The 20880-nt window shown below is 38.9% G+C and overlaps 1 non-coding gene across 1 annotated transcript; it reads left to right on the top strand.

Moving 5' to 3' along the window:
• Positions 1-14932: 14932 nt before the first annotated feature.
• On the top strand, positions 14933-15039 carry LOC118492667. Its single transcript, XR_004894669.1, has one exon. It is a non-coding gene; the product is annotated as a small nucleolar RNA R71 (small nucleolar RNA).
• Positions 15040-20880: the final 5841 nt, after the last annotated feature.

The raw sequence follows: 20880 nt of genomic DNA, 5'->3' as shown, positions 1-20880 counted from the left end.
TTGGAACATGATGCAGAGAAATCAAACATTTTTCATAGCAATCCCTCACAAAGTGATGTCTGATGTCAATGTGTTTGGTGGTAGAATGAGAAACTGGATTTTTGATGATATTTTCTGCTGCCTGGCTGTCCAACATGAGCGGTGTCTTTAAGGCAGTGATACCAAAATCCAGCAACTGATTTTGAAGCCAAAGCAGTTGGGCTGTACAGCTTGCAACAACTATATATTCTGCCTCAGCAGTGGATGTGGAAATAGCTGCTTGCTTTTTGCTTTGCCAAGACACTAAGCAATTGCCTAGGAATTAGCACCCTCCTGAAGTGGACTTCCTTGTCTTGTCACATCCAGCAAAGTCACTATTTGAGAAACCTGAAAGCTCAATTTTACCATCAGCTGGATACCAGATACCAAGTGTGGGAGTACCTTTGAGGTATCTGAATATCCTTTTTACAGCAATAAGGTTTGACTTTCTAGGGGCTGATTAGGATCTTGCACAGACACATGTTGCAAACATGATGTCTAGTCTAGATGCAGTTAGGTACAATAAAGACCCAATCATGCTTCTATATAAGATCTGATCAACCAAATCATCCTTCTCATCAGACATGACTAGTTTATTGGTTGCAATGGGTGTACTGCATGGGTTACAATCATCCATATCAAATTTCTTTAAAAGTTCTTTGGCATATTTGCCTTAATGGATAAAAGTGCCATTTTGCAGTTGTTTTACTTGGAGACCAAGAAAACACTGGAGTTCACCCATTGCACTCATTTCAAACTCAGCTGTCATGAGTTGCCTAAACTCCTCACACATTTTTTTACATGTGCTTCCAAAGATGATGCCATCCACATGAATTTTGACAATCATCAAATCCTTCCCTCTCCATTTTAAAAACAGTGTTTTATCAATTCTTCCTCTAGTGAAACCAATGGAGAGTAGAAAGGTGGAAAGAGTTTCATACCAGGCTCTTGGTGCTTGTTTCAAGCCATACAAAGCTTTATTGAGCTTGAAGACATGATCTGGATTAAATGGATCCTCAAAGCCTGGAGGTTGACAAACATAAACCTCTTCTTGAATCTTACCATAGAGGAATGCACATTTTATGTCCATTTGATACACCTTGATGTTGTGGTTGACAGCAAAGGCCAGAAAAAGTCTGATAGCTTCAAGTCTTGCTACAGGGGCAAATCTTTCATCATAGTCAATGCCCTCTTCTTGTCTGTAACCTTGAACCACAAGCCTGACTTTATTCTTGACAACAATACCCCTTTCATCAGTTTTGTTTTTGAAGACCCACTTTGGGCCAATAGGACTTGCATTCTCTGGCAGTGGTACAAGCTCCTATACTTGTTGTCTTTTAAACTGTTGGAGCTCCTCTTGCATGGCTTCTACCCAACTGTTGTCTTTTAGTGCCTCTTGGTACTTGACTGGATGATGGAGTGATAGAAAACCAGCAAAAAGACAAATGTTTTGGGATTGACTTCTTGTGAGCACCCCTTCATTGATGTTGCCAATAATTTGATCTGGTGGATGAGACTTCAAGAAGATTAACTCTCCCTGGTATGGAACAATGGCATTTTATGGTGAAGGCTGCAGATGTGAATCATCTGAGCTAGCCACTGCTGGTGACATTGAAGATCCAGCAGTGGCTTCAAAAGGTGGTGGAATAGGAGGTAATGGTGAGGACACATGCTGACTTTGATCCACTGTTTGAGGACTTTTGTTAGCAGTGTTTGATGAAGTGGAAGCAGGGGTTAAAGGGCTACTTTGGTCAACAACTGTTGAGGTAGCAGTGGTTGAGCTTTAACAACTGTTTTGAACACCTGATGCTCTTCCCATTGAGGCAGACTTTTGTTGAGGAATGATGATCTCATACCCATAGTCTGGTGATGAAGTCTCTGATGGACCTGCACTGTTAGTCTTGACAGCAGTATTTTCAAAAGTGAATTTTTCAAGATCAAACAGATCTGCAGGATTTGCTGGGATTTTCAGTGATGAAAGCTCATTGAACTTTACATTCAAAGTCTCTTCCACTGTTTTGGTCCTTGTGTTAAACACTTTGTAGGCCTTAGCAGTGGTTGAGTATCCCAGGTGATACCCACTATCAATTTTGGCTGCAAACTTTGAGATAGAATCTTTTAAGTTTAAAATGAAGCATGGGTAGCCAAAAACTTTGAAGTACGAGATTAATGGCTTTATTTTATACAGCAGTTCATAGGCAGTCTTTTGATGCCTGGGGTTGATCAAAACTCTGTTTTGGACATAGCAAGCAGTGTTTACTGCCTCTGCCCAAAAAGTTAAAGGCAAACCTGAATCTGCAAGCATGGTTTTGGCAGCCTCAATCAAAGTTCTATTCTTTCTTTCAACAACCCCATTTTGTTCTGGTGTTCTTGGAATCCTGTATTGCCTCACAATTCCTTTTGACACACAGAAATCATCCAACTTCTTGTTCCTGAACTCTGTGCCATTGTCACTTCTAAAGATTTTCACTGGAAGGTCAACCTGCTTTTCAACCTGTTTCACAAAGTCTTGCAGAATGCCTGCAGTCTCATCTTTTGAGTGTAAAAAGTAAGTCCATGTAAACCTAGAAAAGTCATCAACAATAACCAAACAATATCTCTTTTTCTTTAGACTCATGACTTTAACTGGGCTAAACAAATCCATATGAAGCATTTGCAAACATTTGGTTGTTTTGGACTCATCAATTGGATTTGTAGGAGCTTTTATGTTGTTTTCCTTTTAGACAGGAAACACAATGCTCAGGACAGGAGAACAGTTTTTTGAGGTAAACCCCTTACCAGTCCCTATTTTGAAATGGCAGTGATTGTCTTAAGATTTGTGTGCCCCAATCTCCTGTGCCATAGTTCTATCTCTTTGCTTTAAGCAGCTCAGAACAGACATGTATCAGCTCTGGGGCACTCTTTTGACATATCAACAACATAAACATTGCCACTTCTTTGAGCAACAAGTTTAGTTGTGCCTTTTTTGATTATTGCTTCAATCTTATCAACCATTTCTGGTCCAACAATCCTACAACAATCCTTTGTGAAGAATGAGCCAAACCCTTTATCACTCATTTGTGACACACTCAGGAGGTTGAATTTTAGATTGTCTATAAGATTGACATTTTCAAATTTTACATTACCAGTATTCACTGTAGCAGACCCTAGAGCTTTCCCTTTACTATTATTACCAAAGGATATATCACCCCCTCCATGGATTTTGAAATCTTGAAGAAAGGCTTTACATCCTGTCATGTGCCTGGAGCCTCCACTATCTACATACCGAAGACTATCTAAGCATGCAGAAGCTCCCTGCACATGAAGTAAAAGGATTAGTTCATTAAGGTCTCCAAAGCCAATAAGGCTTTGGATGGGGTCTCAACAGTGTCTGGGATGGTGGCAGATGCATGGACAGTGGTTAGCTCAGGGGATTGAACATTTTTGGGAATGTTTTTCTCTAACCACTGTTGAGGGTCTTGTCCAATCACCTGTTGATAACCAAAAGGATGCCTGTTCACTCTTGGTTTAGAGGGCCTTTTGTAGGCCTCATAAACATGTGGGATCCTTTGGTATGATGGTTGTCCCTAACCTCTTCTGAATTGATTGGCAGGGGGTGCATCAGTCACCTGAACATCTCTTTGGACAGATGTTTGGTTCAACTATTTTGTGACAGCTGTTTGAACTGGCGCAAACAGTGGTTGTTTCTTGGTGAATTTGACAGATGATGTTGATGAACTTAAGGATGTTTTTGCAGTGTACTCATTCTTTTTCTCATCAAAGTTTTTGAGATACACACATTCCTTAGTTTTGTGGTTATTTTTACCACAGATGGTGCATCTTTCAGCAGTTATAGTGACACTTATTCTGTTTAGATCATATGCTTTTAGATGAAAACAATCTTTTGTTAGATGATTCCTCTTTTCACAAAAATCACAAAACAGGTTTTTGATCTTTTCTCTTTTCTTCCTCTTCTCATTCCTTTGCAACAGAGTTTCGAACCACTGTTGGGATATCTTTAAGAGGAATGACCTTTGCTTTTGGAGCTGTGACACCATCAGTGGTTGTAAAGTCCATAGGCTTGAAATTTTGAAGAATGTCACACTCATCAGACCATGTGGGTTTAAATTGGTATTTGTTAATTTCCTCAAAAGTTGAGGACTTCACAGATCTTTCTAGAGTGATTTTGTTACCAAGTATGTCAGTTATTTTAACCTCTTGGCCATTCTTGTTGGTTGGTTTTATTTCAGATGAACCAGCTTGTTTTCCAGCAGTGTTTACAAGATCATCATATTTTCTATATCCTACACCAAACTTGACATTGCTTTCAAGCTGTTTCTCAAGCATAACCTCATACCCTTTACACGATTCCACCCATCTTTCACAAGTGATCTGGGTGGACTCCAACTCCTTTTTGCAAACTTGGTATTTTTCTACCATAGTTTGGAGTTGAGTTTTGGTTATGCTCTGCTCTTCTTTGAGACTGCTGATTTCTTTGTCTTTATCAGCCAATTTGTTTTAAGTTCTTTTAATGACTTTTCAAATTTGACTTCATCAGATAAGACTTTATCCCTAAGGTTTTCATTTACCTCTTTAATGTTAGCAAATGCAATTATGCATTCATCTGAACACAGTTTTTCAAGAACTTGAGGTGATACCTTAGCAGCAACCATCATGGCACAATCACATTGATGATCACCTTCTTCATTAGCTCCAACTTCTTTCTCACCTGCTTTCTTCTCTTCTTCTTTTTCTTTGTTCTCTTTGGACTAGGGGTCAGACAGTGGTTCAATCAGGGTTTCTGAATTTTCTCCCAGCAGTAGTTCACCAGCAACTGCAGTAACCACTGCTTTAGCAACCTCATCCACTGTTTCAGGACTTAGCTGTTCACCTTCAGTTTCTACCCCTTCTGGTATTGTCTCTAATGCCATTATACAAAATTCATCATCAAAAGTATCATTAGAAGCATAGAGAGCAAAATTTTCATCACCAAGTTCACCAGGCATGCTGCTCCAATCAACAAAGCCTTGTGTGAAAAAGCTTTGCTGATCTGGTTGTACCACTGTTGGAGCAGCTTGTTGAGGTGCAACAGGTTGCACTTGTGCCTGAGGAACAGGGGCTTGAATATACTGAATTTTTGGAACAGTGGTTTGAACATAATGCACAGGCACATGGGTTGCAGCATAGTGAGCAGTGTTAACATGTGCTGCAGTGGTATATTGGGTATAGTGCACAGTGCTTTGTTGTTGTGGTCTATGGTTTGAGCTAGGATGAGTAATTATTGTACCAGTGGTTTGATTCCTGCATTCCCTAGCAAAATGACCTAGCCTATTGCACTTGTAGCACTTAATTTTTGACTTATCCAACCCCACCTTTAAATTCCCATGAAGCCCTGGGAATTTTCTCCCTGTTCTTTTGTAGACTTTGCTTGTTCTGACACTAAGCAAAGCCATTTGATGCAAAATGTCCATCTCTTCTAAGTCAATGGGATCAAAATGTTCCAAATCATTGAGTTCAAAACACAGATTATCTGAAATCTGGTTTTCACAATTTGCGGTGAAGGCATAATTTGCAGAGTGAGGATCAGAGTTGTTAAAACCAGCAGTTATGTCAATAAAATGATTAAAACTCTGATCCTTACTGCTGCTACCAGATTCTTCCTGACCAAGCAAAGCTGTGTTGCCAAATGAATAATCATCAGCAACTTCCCCAGACTCTTGTAACTTCTTTTTCTGGTTTAACTCCCTTTCATAGGTCAGGAGTCTACCATGAAGTTGGGTCAGGGTCAGATCTTTGAACTCAGCTGAGTTTCTAGTCACAAAAGCAATTGTGTCCCATTTTTCAGGTAGTGATCTAAGGAGCCTGCTATTTTGTGTTGAGTTAGTAAATGTAACTTTAACAAGCCTTAGTTCACTAATGAGACAGCTAAAACGTTCAAACTGTTGGGTCAATGATTCACCCTTAATGTGACAAAATATTTCGTACTGCTGATTCAGAATTTCCCTGTTATTTTCAATAACCTCTTCCGTCCCCCCAAACTGTTCCTTCAACGCATCCCCTAGCTCTTTGGCACTGTTACAATGTAACAGTCCAGCATAGATTTCATTGGGTAATGCAGATGCAATGATGCTAAATGCTTTGGCATCGAGTTCGAACTTCTGAAAATCAGTTTCTGTATAATTTTCAGGTGGTTTTGGTACGAACTTCTTTGTATCCTCAGCACTTGGCACCATGGGAACATGCGGACCAAAAACAACAGACCTCCAACATCCAGTATTCTGTTGAGCAAGGATGTGACCCATCCTTCTCTCCCAGATGTTGTATTCATTACGTTTAAGCATAGGTGGTTTAAACAAAGAGCCAATGCTATTTTTATCATCTTGTGATTGTGACGCCATCCTGGTTGTTTTACAGGCACTGATTAATCAACTTTAATGGTGATTAAACCTTGCTCTTTTTTTCAACGAAATGAACAAACTATCAGTATCAACGATTGCGAGCTGAACTATTTATGTCAAAATGATTGTTAAATCAAATTTCACTGTCCAAGCTCTGATACCAATTGTTAGGATCTGAGTTTGGTTTTGATTGTGTTTTACATTTGAATTAAGATGAAGATAAATGAGTTGTGCAGCGGAATTATAATGGAAACAAACTTTGTACACAATCAAACAGGAGAATTGCTTTAATCAAACATTTTCAACAAAGAACCGAAATATTGAATTTATTTCAATAACGATTACAATGCATGAATGAATACAAACTCCCCCTCAGCCTGAGCTCACAGTATTTGTTCGTGCAGGAAGAAGATGGTGAAAGAGCTAATAGAACAGTACAGAGCACTGTTCTATTTATAGGCACGAGCAAACCACTGAAGCATCTAAGCTGACGTCACCATGAAAGTGACATCTAACCTCCTAACAAACTCTAACCTCTGATCTATACAACCTCTGCTATGCTAACTACTGATATTACAATACATTACATAAAGTAAACAAAACTACTGCTGCATCCTTCCACTGCTATGAACCCAGCAGTACTTGTCATGATCAGCAGTGCTTAACTCATGGCAGTAGATTGGGCAGCAGGGCTTTAGTTCTTCAACAGTCTTGGACTTGATTCAGCAGTTGTAGGTCAGCAGTTTGTATCATCAGTAGATAGGAGATCAGCAGATGTTGAAACCACTTTCAAGGGGAGATACTTGTATGCATAACATCTGCTTATTCTGGATCCACTGACCTGATCCAGTTTTGGCTCTAATTATCTGTTTCTCTGATAGGGTTCAATCCCAACATCCATAGGTGGTATGGAGGTGTTTCAAGCAAGAACCAAGCTCCATATCGTTACACTTTGTCAAGAAACCCATCGAAATCTTGTAGGTATAAAATTTACTTTAAAAATCATATTCTTGACTCTTGATGATGTTGATGATGATGAAGGTTTCTTTTATTCTTGGAATTAAACACAAACTTGAAACTAATAATAAATGGGTTTTCAAAGAAAATAAAAATGAATGTATGTATATATGTATGTATAACCGTGAGTGTGTGTATACATGTGTATTTAAGTTGAGTTTTGGTTTCGATTAATTCTTGCTTGATTTGATTCTCAAAAGATGAATGCATGCATGTTTAAAGGTGTCATATGAAAGCTTTTTGATTTGAAATGAGTTTATATGAAAAGTGATGATTTAATAATGATCATAGGAAGATTAGAATTATCTTGAATGTTCTAGTATGAGTTAAATGCATGATGAATATAAATTAGATCATAAGTAATGATGTTAATGTTGTATGAGTGCATTAGATTCACATACATGAACATGCATGATGATATGAAAGCATGAAATGATGATTTGAACATGATTTGATAAAAATGATATTTGATCAGATTATAAACATTAAAATATGATTACTTTAAAGTATTTAATGATATAAAACTTTGTCATAAGGTTTATTAGCTTTGCATGTTATACATGAGGCTTAGAAACTTGTAAAATAGGTGAAATAATGTGTTTTATGTATGATTTAGAAAAAATCAGTTTTAAACAGATTATAAACACTAAAATAAAGTTATTTTAAAGTGTTTAGTGACATATAACTTTGTCCTAATGTTTGCTAGCTTTGCATGTTGTACTTGGTGCATTAAAAGTTGTAAAAATACGTGAAATCGCATGATTTATGTGACTTGCACAAAAACTGCACTAATCTGATTATAACCACTATTTTAATTAGTAAATAACATGTATTGTGTTAAAATATCAAGTCGTTTTGAGTTGGGATGATTATAGTAACGTTTAACGCAAAACTATGCGTTAAAACGGTCAAAAATCGGCTTTTGGAGAGATTTTTATGAAACTGATTTAGATCAGTAAGTAAACTGATATTTTTAGTTTAAAAATAAGTATTTTTACTAATTTTAAGTTTACTCGGTGTTTGGTTTGTCATACATGACTTCCGACGCCCGAAACCGTTACCGAATCGCTAAAATACGCATTTTTCAATATACACTAGTATAGGTAAAATTTTGGGTAAATCTTACGTGTTAAATGTGTTAGGTGATTTAAGCATGAGAATGTGAAAATATGTTAAGTTTTTAACAGGATTTCGAAAATTTAGATTATGCATGTATATTTGTACGCTTTGTGCGGTAGAAACGGTGAAAATTGTGTTAAATGTGTAACTTGTTTTTCGAGCATGAAATTTGATACTTATGAGATGTTTTATGTATATTTGCTTTAAAAATGAGAAAATAGATAGGTTAACAAGATGTCGCGTGTTTCGATGATAAATTGTGTGAACGTTTATGTATATATATTACGAAGCGCAAATCGTAGATATATTGTGTATAAACGGGAGAGTTAACGGATTTACACCATAATGGTCACCAATAAAATCGTTCAAGTCGCAAAATCATAAAAATATATATATGGACATATATATATACATATTAACGTGCCAACATAATCAAAAATGATAACTTTTCGAGAAAATCTCAAAGTTATGTGACAATTCTAAGAAATAGAGAAACATAGGATTTTTGTGATGTATATATGAATATTGATTTAAAATCGTTCCTATATATATTAGGACGTGTAGAAATCAATCTCTGGGATTGCACTATTTAAAATACGCACCCAAAGGTGAGTGTCACTAAACCCCTTTTTTTACTGCTTTATATATATATATATATATATATATATTGGGGGTAGAACACGCCAATAAAAGGGTTTAACAATGTTTTTGAAATAAAACATACCTTTTGATATAAATTATATATTTTCACTGAAAATATATGGATTTCTGGGAAACTATATATATATATATCGGGATAAAATGGTTTTGGAGAATAAATACGTTTCGGGTGGAAACGGGATTATGCACGGTGTTTGGGGGAAAAATGACCATGTGATTGGTACGGTGTTTCCGAAGAGAAACAAACTGTAAAGTTGGGACGAATGCCGGCCTGGTCTCAAGGGAGGGGATCAGGGGATTCGTACAACATCGTGTATTAAATTGTCATATTAGTAGGATATACATATTGTACGTGAGGCAGACATCATATTGTTCTTCCAGAAAGAACCCTGCACCCATGATGTCGTTTAACCATTCAAGTAATGTACGCGAGGAATTGTTGGTAGATCTATCGGGTTGACAACCCGTCGTGACCGGTCGCCCCGTGTCAAGTCAAGCGACGAATTTTGATTCTGTTTATTGTCTAGCATTGATTATCCCTGCATGGTTAATATATAGTTGATGTGCGTGTAGTGTAATATATTTTGGGTGTATATTTTAAGCCCTTTTGCACTTTTTAGCCAAGTTTTAAATTTATAAAACACGATATTTACTAACACTAAACACACATATGGGCAAGTGCACCCATCGTGGACGTAGTATAGTGTTGGTAAGATACCGAGGTCGGCCAAGGACACAAGAGCTTTTAGTACCGGTTTATCCTCAACGTCTAATCAAATCAAAAATTAGAAAAAAAGGTTTTTAAACTAGAAAAATAAAACTAACTAAAATGCTGAAAAATAAAATAAAAATAAAAACAGATAGACAAGATGAATCACTTGGATCCGACTCGTGTGTAGTGTAACCTTTGATTATTTCCGCACTTTTGCACTTTTCAAGAGATTATCTTAGTTATTGTAGTAGGCCCCTCTTTTGAAGGTGACGTTACCCTCAACCCAGAAGTTTGAGTCAGCAAGGATACAATCCTAAAGGGTCAGATTATTGAAAGATAATTAGTTAAGTTATTAATGCATAATGTGGTAGACCCCTCTTTTGAAGGTGACGTTACCCTCGGCTAAGTAGTCTGAGTCAGCAGGGATACAGTCCTAAGTAGTTGAGTTAAAGTTTTAATAGTAGTTTAACTTATGAGGGGATTAAAGAGTTTGGACCCCCGCCATCCAATACCGGTGGGTATTGAAGGAGGTCCTACTAAATTTGACCTAGGTCCTTTGCAGGATCTATACACTGAACAACGGCAAGACTCTTACCAAACTGTTCCCTTAACCCCCGACCAGGTAGCCAACATATCTCCATATAGACCGTGGAGATATGAATGGTGAAAATCTTTTATTTTATATAGACAGTAAAATGATGTCAAGACACCACGGACAAACGATAAGGAAGAATCACCTTCAACATTAGAAACTAGTTACTAAAGTTATTAATACATAACCAAATAAAAAGTGCGAAAAGATTAAAAATAAAAGGTATTACACTAAACACTTGTCTTCACCAAGTGATGTAAGAGACTTAGGCAAACATGGCCTTTGATTGTCAAGAACTCTTACGATCAATCTTGGATCCCGAGACGACTCATACACTCTATGATGGACAATGGATGATGGTGGTGGATGATGGTGTTGTGATGGTGGTGGGTGGTGGGTGAAGTGTGAGAGAGGTGGTGTGCCAAGGGATGAGTTGCAAGTGATCCAAGCACTCCTATTTATAGGCTGAATAGGAGCTCGGGCACGGCCCCGTGTCCATCCTTCTCTCTTTCTTCATTAATTGCAGTTTGTCTGCATTAGTTGACCACGCCCCTGTGTCCGCTGGGCATGACCCCGTGTGCAGAAGCGTATCTGTACTATCAAGATTTCCCTAGATCCTGTGAATCTTAGAGTTGACCACGACCCCGTGTCCGCTGAGCACGGCCCCGTGGTGGGCGATAGAAGCTTCTACAGCTTTGTCTTTTCTGCTGACACTTGGGCACGCCCCTGTGCTCATTGAGCACAGAGCGTGTTCAGCCTTCTGTTCTCTTGTTTTGCTTGGGAAGATGCTGTCGGGGAGGCCGGACATGCCACGTTTGTTCCTTTTCTTGTATTTATGTTAGATTTAGCTGCCTTTTTGCTTCTTTTGTTTATTTGAGCTCATTTAATCCTGAAAATACAAAAGGAAGACAAAAACATACTTTTTCCAACATTAGTACTAAAAAGGGTTAGTTTTATGCCACAATTGATGTAATTTATATGTTGCATTTTGTGCACATCAAATACCCCCACACTTGAATCTTTGCTTGTCCTCAAGCAAAACTCTTTATAATGTGGCTCTACACTCCCAAATGGAATGGGTAGAAGAAAAAGTTTTTGGGCTTGTCATAGAGTGTTGGGATTTCCAAGATTCTTTATTAAGTTTTATTTTTATTTATTTACAATCCTATTCGTCATGATTTATTAAAAACATTTCATAAGATAAATTACTTATTAGGGCATAATTTGCCTTTTTTAAAATTTCATTTATATACAAGTTCACATACCTCACGGGGAATCACTCAACACTCGGCCGAAGATGTATTTTTAGTGAATCACTCGTGAGTGGCATGGAACTTACTTCTACCATAAGCTTGCCAAGCAATCAATCCCCCCCCTTTTTAACTATACACCTTTGTAAATATCAAGAGGACTTTTGGGTGAAGGGTTAGGCTTGGGCTAAGGGTGGGTGGTTGGGTTAGTGGTTAGTAAAAGGGCGAAAAGCGTAAAAAGTGTCGGTTTTCATAAGACTCGTTATTTTTCAAAACTTTTTATTTTGATGAAGCATTTCTTTCAAACAATGTTGTTTTTGATAAACTTGTTTGTTCATTTCTTTGGCTTCATCCCCATCAAATTATTTTTTTTTTCAAGAGTCATAAGAAGAACCGAGCTTGTTACTAAAACAAAGGGTTTAAAATGAAAAAGGGTTTTGGTGGGTAAAAAGGGTGTTTGGTTTGGGTTAAGAAATGAAAAGGTTTAGGCTCAAAGGGGTTATTTAGGGGGATTTTGGGTAGGTGGTAAAAAAAATAATGGTGTAGAAATAAAAAGGGTTAGTCCTAATGCCTTCATCATTTACTTACTTGGGTTTAAGTTGGTAAGGACCGGGAATGTATCGTCGTGCCAAGTTCTAGAGTCGTAAGAATCAAGCGGCTATTCACACAAGAAACGAAAGATGAGCATTTAGTTTAAAGATATGTATTTGAATGCTCAATAAAGGCTCAAAACTCACTTTTGTGGGAATAAGTTTTTATGTGATCAAGTACATATAATCAAATTTTAACTAAGCTTGTCATGCCGTTTCATAATTTTCTTATGTTGGTTCTTTTTATCATGACGCTATCAGTTGCATATTTGTAAAAATATAACCTTTTTAGAATTTGAATTTTCCAACTTAAACCTAGACAAGTAAAAAAATGAAAAATTTTTGAAAAAAATTTTGGGGTGATTAGCAGTTCCAATAGAGTTTTGTGTAATAGGATTTGCAAGATTTAAGGTTTTAGCATCCCCCCCACACTTAAATTACACATTGTCCTCAATGTGTCCCAAAAATAAGTTTTTAGGTTGATTGAATGTGTAAAAAGCTGTGAAAAAGCAAAATTTTATTTTACTGGGCGTCTGGACGTGGCCCCGTGGTGTCCGGGCACGGCCCCGTGTTCAGATTGCTAGTAACAAAAGTTTGTAAAAAGAAACAGAAGCCTGGATACAGGGGCGTGTTCAGTGAGCACGCCCCGTGTGCAGTTACCTGAATTGGGCATTTTCTGCAGATTGTGCAGCACGGGGCCGTGTTGGGTGGGCACGGCCCTTGCTGAACTTTCTGTAATGAAGAAAATTTTGTCGGATGGCCCTGTTTTCGTGCATGGGGTGCTGGTGCAAGTTTCCCTTGTTATCCTTCACCATCCCAAGTGTGTTTTATTCCTGAAAATTAAAACTAAACTAGAAAACATAAAAATTAATCTAAACTAAACTAAGGATAGTTCCGCGGAATGCCTCCGTGGTGCGCCACGTTTATAAGGGTCCTTGGCTAGACCCAAAGCCTGGTCATATGTTACCCAAGTGGGATGTTTTGCATCCCATGCTACACCATCGGAGAGCATCATCCAAGCTTGAGTCGATGACCTTCATGTAGTTGACCGGGTCTTCGTCTTCTACTCTTTTTCCAACCCCAAACTTCACTTCCTCGTCACCAAACTTCAATGTTAGTGTTCCTTCATTCATGTCTACCCCTGCTTGCGCTGTGGCTAAAAATGGCCTCCCTAGGATGAGAGGAACTTCGGCGTCTTCTTCCATGTCTAGTATGACAAAGTCGGCCGGGAAGACGAAATTGTCGACCTTGACCAATAGATTTTCAGTGACGCCTTGTGGATATTTGACGGATCGATCAGCAAGTTATATGCTTATCTTTGTAGGGCTCGTTTTTCCTAGGCCGAGTCGTTTGAACATTGAGGCGGGCATGAGGTTTATGCTAGCCCCAAGATCGGCTAGTGCATTGCGAATGGGGGATTCCCCAATTGAGCAAGGAATCGTGAAGCTTCCAGGATCAATCTTCTTTTGCGGGAGTTTGTTGAGTAGTAAGGTGGAGCATTCTTCGACTAAGTTAACTAATTGCAATGATTCAATTTTCCTTTTATGAGTGAGGAACTCCCTTATAAGTTTTGAGTATTTAGGCATTTGAGTTAGGACTTTGATAAATGGAATATTAACATGCAATTGTTTTAATGAATTTTCGAATTTTGCGAATTACTCATCGGTCTTTTGACGAATCAACCGACCGGGGTATGGAACTGGAGGAGCCTTAGTAGGCTCTTGAATTGGTGGAGAAGCCTTCTCTTGTTGGGGCGGAGTTGTGCTTCTTTCAGTCGGCGGTGATGGAGCTTCTTCGGAACCCACGGTACGGTTTCTCAATGTTATCAGATGGACTTGTGCTTTCGGGTTGGTTTCGGTATTACTTGGTAACGCGCCTTGTGGTCTCTCGGAGAAATTCTGAGCTATTTGATTTAATTGTTTTTCAATGTTTTGTATACTAGCTTGTTGATTTCTAAAATTCGATTCCAACTGTTGAAATCGATCCGAGTTTTTCTTTTCGGCGTCGGAGATGAGGTGAGATACAGTATCTTCAAGCCTTTCTCGTCCGCCTTGTTGTTGAGAGAAAATTTGTGACTCGTTTCTTGGTTGTTGAAAGTTTGTTCGTTGGTTTAGATTTTGTTGGTTACTACTATTGCTGGGTTCTCTCCAACCAAGGTTAGGGTGGTTACGCCATCCTTGGTTGTAGGTACCCGTTGGAGGACCCGACGGCCTAGGTCTATTGTCAATGTAGTTTACCGACTCGGTTTGATCGTCTACTTCTTTCATACAACTCCAATTTTCATGTGGCCCACCACACCCCTCACAAGCCATAACCGAGACCGTTTTTGTAATTTCTAACTTTTTTATTTTTGAAGAAAGGGCCTCGATTTGGGCTTGTAAAGAAGTGCTTTCATCAACCTTATGGGCGCCTGGGGCAATAGATTTATTGCCTCGGGGAGTGTGCCACTGAAATTGGTTTGAGCAATTTCCTCAATTTGATTGTAGATTTCATTTGGGCGACGATTACCTAAAAGTCCCTCGGAGCTAGAGTCAAGTGTTTGTCTTGTGTGTGGCAACAACCCTTTGTAGAAAGTGGATACTTGTTGCCACACCGCAAGACCGTGATGAGGACACTTTCTTAGTAGCTCCTTGAACCTTTCCCAAGTTTCATATAAGGATTCCCCGTCCTCTTGTGAATATGTATTAATTTCAATCATTAATTTAGTCGTTTTAGGAGGAGGGAAATACTTATATAGAAACTTTTGGGCTAGTTCATCCCAGGTGTTTACCGAGCCAACTGGGAGGACCTTGAGCCAAGCCTTAGCTCGGTCTTTCAGTGAGAATGGAAACATTCGAAGGCGGATGGCGTCGTTTGATGCTCCATTGATCTGAAAGGTATCACATATTTCTAAGAAATTAGTAATATGTAGATGGGGGATCCTCGTCCGCAAGCCCATGAAAGGTTGCGGAGTTTTGAAGCATTTGTATCAAATGTGGCCGAAGTTCGAAGTTGTTGGCTTCGACATTCAGTGCATTGATAGCGGCGCCTAGATTACCTACAGTGGGGCGTAAGTAATCCATGAGAGTTCGTTGGTCCGCCATTGGAAGTGGGTCCCCCTAAACTTTCTCTTGGTTTTTAGCTTTAAATCTTTTTCTGAGAAAGCGTTCGGGTTCTTCTAGAGGTTCTTTTACGTCTCTACTAGAACTGGAGCTCATACACTACGTAGAAAGTCCAGATGTGGTGCCTGGGTTCCAAGTCCTGCAATAAAAACAGAAAAGAATGTTGGTCAGAAGGTTCACCACGGCCCTGTGCTCAGATGAACACGGCCCGTGGTCAGAGATACAGTGATTGTTTTCCGGATCCCTGTTACTGGGGAGTTGGGCACGACCCCGTGTTGCACCAACATGGCCCCGTGCTTAGCTCTCTGTAACTCGGAAAATAAAAACTGCCAGTTACAATGCTGGGCACGGCCCGTATCCGACCAGGCACGACCCGTGCTGAGCTCTGCAGAAGCTGAAAAATTGAGAAAATCTTAAAAAAAACAGAAAATAAAAAAAACCGATTAGACCATTGATTCCTAACTTTCTTAAAATCCTTGTGTCCCCAGTAACGGCGCCAAAAACTTGATGTGCGTGTAGTGTAATATATTTTAGGTGTATATTTTAAGCCCCTTTACACTTTTTAGGCAAGTTTTAAATTTATAAAACACGATATTTACTAACACTAAACACACATATGGGCAAGTGCACCCATCGTGGACGTAGTATAGTGTTGGTAAGATACCGAGGTCGTCCAAGGACATAAGAGCTTTTAGTACCGGTTTATCCTCAACGTCTAATCAAATCAAAAATTAGAAAAAAAGGTTTTAAACTAGAAAAATAAAACTAACTAAAATACAGAAAAACAAAATAAAAATAAAAACATATAGACAAGATGAATCACTTGGATCCGACTCGTGTGTAGTAACCTTTGATTATTTCCGCACACTTTTCAAGAGATTATCTTAGTTATTGTAGTAGGCCCCTCTTTTGAAGGTGACGTTACCCTCAACCCAGTAGTTTGAGTCAGCAAGGATACAATCCTAAAGGGTCGGATTATTGAAAGATAATTAATTAAGTTATTAATGCATAATGTGGTAGGCCCCTCTTTTGAAGGTGACGTTACCCTCGGCTAAGTAGTCTGAGTCAGCAGGGATACAGTCCTAAGTAGCCGGGTTAAAGTTTTAATTATAGTTTAACTTATGAGGGGATCAAAGAGTTTGGACCCCCGCCATCCAATACCGGTGGGTATTGAAGGAGGTCCTACTAAATTTGACCCAGATCCTTTGCAGGATCTATACACTGAACAATGGCAAGACTCTTACCAAACCGTTCCCTTAACCCCCGACCAGGTAGCCAACATATCTCCATATAGACCGTGGAGATATAAATGGTGAAAATCTTTTATTTTATATAGATAGTAAAATAATGCCAAGACACCACAGACAAACGATAAGGAAGAATCACCTTCAACATAAGAAACTAGTTATTAAAGTCATTAATACATAACCAAATAAAAAGTGCGAAAAGATTAAAAATAAAAAGTATTACACTAAACACTTGTCTTCACAAAGTGATGTAAGAGACTTAGGCAAACATTGGTAGATCGTAATTATCCTCCGAAACTTCATTCTCTCCTTCTACACACTCCCCAAACTCTCTCCCTTTGATACCGTCTAGATTCTCCATATGCATAACATTCCCATCATCATTACCACACTTTGTTTCAGGTTGCTTCTCTTTCGAGCAGGAAGCAGAATGCACCTCGTCAAACATCGTGAGACAATCCTGAAGAGGTATGGTCCCAAAAACCTTGCGCAGGCACATTGGACCATACCACAACTTCATCACAACAAACCTCTTTACAAGAACCCTGCGCGGCTGCGCAGCGGTTCTAAAGAAGAAAACTTTAAAGAAAGCAGTCTTCAACATCCGCGCGCCGAGATAGAACTATTAACACATCCTTGCGCGGGCTCATGCAACGAAATAGGTTAATTTTGGGAGCAAAACATCTGAAACATCTCTACGCGATTAAAACCAAGACTTAAACAGAAAGCGACCTTTCTGTTACAACGGAATTAGCATGAGGCAGATGCATAGAGGATTACAGCTGTAAAACTTCTAGAAGACCTCATCGTGCACAACCATTCCGATATAATTGAATGATGATGTGGCATCATCCTGTACGCTCATCAGGGTCACGATGATGGCACTAACTTGGAGAAGGATCCACACACATTCACTTTCCACGTGGCACCTCCCTAGCCGTAGATCTCGCCCACGATCCGTGTGCATAAACATCAAGATGGTGATTAACGGTAGAAAGGATAACCGCTTATGGAAAATGCTTCCCGTTATTACCTCCGTCAACAAACTTTCCCGCCCAAATCCGGTTATAAATAAGACAACTCAGGTATAATCTCTCAAGTTACTCTCACTTCACTTTCACTATTACTTCTTCTTCTTCATTGATATCTGTACTTATTCTCACGCCGGAGGGTGATCACGGAGAGAACCCCATTCTCCCCATGGCGAGTCTAACGGCTGTCTGTTTTGCAGATATCGAAGAAGCTCGGCCAAACCCCGAATCAAACGAGAGGAATTACCCTTTTATGCAGAACTAAACCCCTGGTCCGATTGATTCTGGTCATTCGAACCGGTGTTTCTTCATTGGCACCCACCGATTCTTCAAATTCCATTCTCGTTTTCTTGTTTTGATTAATTTCTCTTAAATCTCTGTTTTCCATGGAAGAGACTACGTCAAACCGTCCATCAGGCCCTCGGCCGACGAATTTCACACATAATCCCCGTGTCAAAGGGATTGTGGAAGAAGCTTCCAATGATACCGAGGTTCAGCACAACGTTAATCACCTGAATGACCCTGTAACACTAGGGCTGTAAATGAGCCGAGTCGAGCCGAGCTCCCGATAAGTTCAATCTTACCTCCCGGTGAAACTCCCATCTCATGGTATGTCAGATCTTAGGGTGCATTAAATGCAGTATACGTACAGCTTTGTGCACAGGCTGCCCCTCATGTAACTCAATCACGGAGATCTGCATCTCATGTCGGGCACCGTCTGCACCACGTACATCACACTTCGATGCACCATCATGAATGCATGTAGACGACACAGAAGTCTATTCCAGATCTCCTACTAGGTATGAATCCACTCACTCTGAGACTCGACGATAAGATTACTGTAACAACTGCCACTAAAATCCATGATTAGGATGGTAATTAGGTAATAAGAAAACCCTAATTAAGAAACCCAAGTGATTCCGCATAAACCCTAAAATTTTCGTAACAATCGGAATCAGGATCAGGGCCCCTAAAACTCAGGGGGGGTTAAACCCTAGTGATGTTTATCTTCTAAATTGTTGTAGAAACGAAATTGATTCGTTTAACTTGCTCACCAAGGCTAGTTTGGACACGAAACAACCTAGGCTAAGAAATAGACCCGTCGCGCCACGAGACGGGTACAACCGTCTCTCTCGCGTGGCGCGAGGGAGTGTGTTTTTCAGATATAAATAGAGGGGATTGGCACTCGAAGTTCGGTGTTCATTCGACGTCCCAACTCTTAATACTCTCTGAGATATAGACGAAATAGTTCACAAACACACACAATTATCGAAACGCTGCCGCAATCAGGGTAATAACTCGATCGCTATTACGATTCAACGTCCGATCGATTATAACTATCCAACGATAGTCCAGGTGCTGCTCAATTGAGCTTGTACTTTGATTATTCGTCGAGATTTCGACTTGAATATTAGAGTGCTGTTCGAATTCGGACTATGCTCTGTTATTCGTTGTGAATCCGATTGAATTATCGAGTATTGCACTGATTAATCGTTGTGAAGGTTTAATCTCGTGAATTGACGTAACTACTGTATTAGTTACTAACCTGTGTGTGTGCATTGTGTTAAATTAGGTTTAAGCAAGGCTAATCAGTAGGCTTATATCTATTGCTCGTTAATCTGCAATGTGAGTCATTCTTCTTTTTAAATTGTTTTCTCACCGTTTGTGAGTAAATATTACAATACCTCAAATTATTTTCAAGGTTATAGTTACAGGGATTAAGTCTTTGTAATCACCAAATTACAGCTGGTATGTGGGGTATTGTGCACATTACTGTTATTATCACTCTATGTGAGTGAATATTACTCTATGTGAGTTATTTCTACTCTGTGTGAGTACACCGTCACTATTTGGGCAACGGGACCCAATAGTGGTATGACCACAGTCACAGAAATGAATCGAGTGACAAATACCCATTCTTGATAATTGGTTGATAGAAACATTGTAATCGCTCTTAATACTGTAAATTATAACTAACGGGTCGTTTTAGAAAACAGAATGATTCACTCAGTATTTCCCGCTGACAAAACCTTTTTAAAACGCGTTTCAGGTAATTACAGTATATCGGAGTAAGAATTGGATCCGGCACCGAAGGCATCAAGAAGTGGCTTATTTCATTAATTAAATCAAATTAAGAAATATTGTTTTTATTAAAAGCTACCTTTGTAAAACATGGAATTTATTCCATCTATTTAAATAAAATCCGGTGTTTCTAAACTCTGATATTTTTCCTAACTCACGGTCCTGATGAAATTTCCGCTGCAATGTTTTCCAAAAATAATCACCGGTACCACTGGACTGCTCACGGCACCCGATTCCGTCCAGGGTGGGTCGGGGGTCGTGACAGAAGGTGGTATCAGAGCCACTCCTTTAAGCCTATAAGTGTTGTGATAATAATACTTAAGCTTAAATAAAAAAAGTTAGGAGATTTCTATTAAATGGTAGCACAGCTGATAGCAGTTAGACTTTAACATAAGAAAAGATGCCTTAGTAGAAGCTAAGCCACTGGTTTACACAATTAGGTGTTATAATAATACCTAAGTTGAAACGGAGAATTAGAAACTTAATATTATCTGATAGCACTCCGGATGATATTTAGACTTGAACTTAAGAATTTTGCCTGAAAATAAACTTTAAGGTAAATTACTTATATAAAGTATAATGTAATGGATACTGGTATGACGGTTAGCAGGCAATAGCACTTAATTGCTATTTATTCTTGCTTATTGATATTATTTGGTCTAGAATAAGATATGTTATGGGAATACAAATTTCCTTGATTCTGGATAAAAGCCCTAATAAAAGAGGCACTTTTTGAAAAGATACTATTTATGGGAAATAGAAAATTTTCTCCGGCAAAACTGGGTATAGAGTAGCAGACTCTCCAGCTTGTCCGGACATATTAAGATTACCGCTCCGGCGCGAACCGGATAAGACGGGGTAAAAGATATGTCAAATCAGTGACAAGATTTCCCTAAATAGTATCATGACCAAATACCTGAGTGGTTCTTGGAAATATGAATCTGTTAAATACATTGACCTGATAAATGGTATGTTTATTTCAGCATGTGAAATATGTGATTATATAGATATGTATATCTATAAAGAAATCCAAAAAAAAAAACCTACAAGGATTGACAATTCAGAATAAAACACAAGCATATGT

Source organism: Helianthus annuus, chromosome 5 (assembly GCF_002127325.2).
Source record: "Helianthus annuus cultivar XRQ/B chromosome 5, HanXRQr2.0-SUNRISE, whole genome shotgun sequence".
NCBI classification, from domain to species: domain Eukaryota; kingdom Viridiplantae; phylum Streptophyta; class Magnoliopsida; order Asterales; family Asteraceae; genus Helianthus; species Helianthus annuus.
Note: the sequence above shows the minus strand (reverse complement) of the source record. Positions and strands in the feature narration are given on the sequence as shown.